We start from the raw sequence: 3932 nt of genomic DNA on the forward strand, positions 1-3932 counted from the left end.
TATTTCCATTACCAATCTGAATCATTTGTACCTTTCAAAGTTGTACAGCTGGTTGTGGTGGCTCACATCTCCAGTCTTTGGGAGGCCGAGGCAGGAGGATCACTTGAGGCTAGGAGTTCGAGACCAGCTTGGGCAACACAGTGAGACCTATCTCTACAAAAAATTTAAAAATTAGCTAGGTGTGGTGGTGCACACGTGTAGTCCCAGCTACTTAGAAGGCTGAGGTGGGAAGATGGTTTGAGTCCAGGAAATTGAGGCTGCAGCGAGCCGTGATTGCACCACTGCACTCTTGCATGGGTGACAGAGTGAGACTCTGTCTAAACAACAACAACAACAACAACAAATTATACCAAGAGAATAGAATTTTCACTTTTTTTGTTGTTGTTCGTTTTCTGTTTTTGTTTTTGTTTTTTTTAAAGACCAGGTCTCACTCTGTCACCCAGGCTGGAGTGCAGTAGCACAACCATAGCTCATTGCAGCCTTGAACACCTGGGTTCAAGAGATCCTCCCACTTCAGCCTCTCGAGTAGCTACAGGCACACACCACCATGCCAAGGATTCACTGGGTTTTATAGCATGCAAATTTTTTAGGGTTAGGAAAGTAAACATTTTAAATCCAATTCTTGAAAACTTAACCTTTAATATCCTGAAAGTACATGGCTTATGTGCCTTTTGAACAGATTTTCAGTTTGGACCAGAACACTGGGGAAGGGGGAGAGGTAATTCTGGAGAAATTCTTTAGAACAAGAGAAAATAGATCCCGTAAGATGAAAACTCTGAAACTTGATGCCATGGTTAGTTGGACATAAATGTAAGAGGTTAATTACATAAATCTATAATAGGTAACTAAGCACATGTGCCACTATTGTGATTTTTGTATGCTCCTAGATTAAAAATACAACACTCTAGATATGCATGGACCCTAGACAAAATGTGTTTTAACTTAAATTTTTTTTTTTTTTTTTTTTTGAGACAGAGTTTCCCTCTGTTGCCCAGGCTGGAGTGCAGTGGCGCCATCTTGGCTCACTGCAACCTCCACCTTCTGGGTTCAAGCGATTCTCCGGCCTTATCCTCTTGAGTAGCTGGGATTACAGACACCAGCCACCACGCCTGGTTAATTTTTTGTATTTTTGGTAGAGACGGGGTTTCGCCATGTTGGCCAGGCTGGTCTCGAACTCCTGCCCTCAGGTGATCCACCTGCCTTGGCCTCCCAAAGTGCCGGGATTACAGGCATGAGCCACCGCGTCCAGCCGATTTAATTTTTAATTAAGAAACACATTGTCATCTTATATTCCTGAGCTCTGTGAGTTCTGCAAATCATTTTTTTAAACGGCTCTTTGGACAAGACTTTGACTTTAGGAAGCACTTAACAGAAGTATTTATTAAGTGACAATAAAGTTTATGAAGAGAGAATCTGTAGCTGACAAAGTGATTCCGCCGTGTTGAATGTTTTAGGAAGGAAGCAGAGTCTAATAGCAGTCACTTGCTCTTGAACAGTTCATTCTCTTGAGCTCAGCCTCTTAATTTGCTAAATGTGGAGTTTGTTCTAAACAGTTACTAAATTCCTTTCCAGCTCTAAAATTTTAGAATTTTTAAAAATAAATTTTTATTTTGGAATAGTTTTAGATTTATTCACAAACAATTGCTAAGTTAGTACAGAGAATTCTACACCTAGTTTCCTTGATTATTAACACCTTCTCCTGGTAAATTTGTCACAATTAATGGGCCAGTATTATACGTTATTATTGATTAAATTTCATACCGTATTCAGGTTTCTGTAGCTTTTACCTAATGTCCTTTTTCTGTTCCAGGATCCCATCCAGGGTATACATCACATTTAGTCATATCCCCTTAGGCTCCTTTTGGCTCTGACAGTTTCTCAGACTTTCCTTGTTTTTGATGACCTTGACAATTTTGAGGAGTACGAGTCATATATTTTGTAGAATGTTCTCAATTGGGATTTGTCTGACATTTTCCTCATGATTAGACTGAGGTTGTGGGTTTTCACCCCAGAAGTGCCATTCTCGTTGCATTCTATCAAGGGCACATACTATCACCCCGACGTTGCTGTTGATGTTGATCTTGATCACCTGGCTCAGGCAGCGTTTGTGGAGTTTCTGCACTCCCCCCTTTCCTGCTGTACTCTTGGGAACGAAGTCACTATATGCGGCCCACACTTCACAGGGTGAGAAGTTATTCTCTTTCTTGAGGGTAGAGTTTCTACATAAATTATGTGGAATTTTCCACATGGGAGGTTTGTCTCTTTTCTCCCACGTATTTATTTGTTTGATCATTTATTTTTATCACTATGAACTCATGGGTATTTCTTTTATACTTTGAGTTTTAATTCAATACTACTTTTATTACTCAAATTATTCCAGCTTTGGCCATTAGGAGCTCTTTCAGTTTGCTCCTATTGCCCTTTGACATACCCATCATTGTGGTTTTGATTTTGGGGTTCTTTTTTAAAGCACTTACCTTACTTTCTGGCACTATTAAGATGCTCCAGACTCCTCTTGTATATTTCCTGCCCCAGTCCTAGAATTAGCCATTTGTCCAAAGTTGCCTTGATTTCTTCTATTAAAGGATAGTATTAGAAACAAATGTCTTGGTACTAGATGTGTTTGTTGCTACTAAGGGGTCATTGCTTCTAGGCCCTCAGCTGAAAGCAAGAGAATATATATGTACGCTAACTCATGTATATACCGCTATCTATAAATATTTCCTTTTTTTTTTTTTTTTTTTTGATACGGAGTCTTGCTCTGTCGCCCAGGCTGGAGTGCCGTGGCGCAATCTCAGCTCACTGCAAGCTCCGCCTCCCAGGTTCACGCCATTCTCCCACCTCAGTCTCCCAAGTAGCTGGGACTACAGGCGCCTGCCACCACGCCCGGCTCATTTTTTGTATTTTTAGTAGAGACGGGGTTTCACCATGTTAGCCAGGATGGTCTCGATCTCCTGACCTTGTGATCTGCCCACCTCGGCCTCCCAAAGTGCTGCGATTACAGGCTTGAGCCACCGTGCCGGGCCTTTTTTTTTTTTTTTTTTTTTTTGAGACAGAGTCTTACTCTGTCACCCAGGCTTGAGTGCAGTGGCATGATCTTGACTCACTGCAACCTCTGCCTCCTGGGTTCAGGTGATTCTTGTGCCTCAGCCTCTTGAATAGCTGTGATTACAGGCATGAGCCACCACGCCCAGCTAATTTTTGTATTTTCAGTAGAGACATGGTTTCGCCATGTTGGCCAGGCTGGTCTCCAACTGCTGACCTTAGGTGATCCACCCGCCTCAGCCTCCCAAAGTGCTAGGATTACAGGCATGAGCCACCGTGCCTGGCAAATATTTCTTTTTAAAAAGTTAATTTTTTTTTTTTTGAGACAGGGTCTCACTCTGTTGCCCAGGCTGGAGGGCAGTGGCACAATCACAGCTCACTGCGGCCTCAACCTCCCAGGCTCTAGTGATCTTCTCACCTCAGCCTCCCAATTTGCTGGGACTACAGGCACACACCACCATGCCCTGGTAATTTAGAAAAAAAGCTTTTTGTAGGGATGGGTCTCACGATGTTGCCCAGGCTGGCCTTGAATTCCTGGGCTCAATTGATCCTCCTGCCTCAGCCTCCCAAAGTGCTGGGATTACAGGCATGACCCTTGGCATGGGGCCTTATAAATATTTTTGTATATAAGGCCAGGCGCGGTGGCTCACGCTTGTAATCCCAGCACTTTGGGAGGCCGAGGTGGGCGGATCACGAGGTCAGGAGATCGAGACCACGGTGAAACCCCGTCTCTACTAAAAATACAAAAAAAATTAGCCGGGCGTGGTGGCGGGCGCCTGTAGTCCCAGCTACTTGGAGAGGCTGAGGCAGGAGAATGGCGTGAACCCGCGAGGTGGAGCTTGCAGTGAGCCGAGATAGTGCCACTGCACTCCAGCCTGGGTGACAGA

This window comes from Symphalangus syndactylus, chromosome 9 (genome assembly GCF_028878055.3).
Source record: "Symphalangus syndactylus isolate Jambi chromosome 9, NHGRI_mSymSyn1-v2.1_pri, whole genome shotgun sequence".
In the NCBI taxonomy this organism is placed as follows: Eukaryota; Metazoa; Chordata; class Mammalia; order Primates; family Hylobatidae; genus Symphalangus; species Symphalangus syndactylus.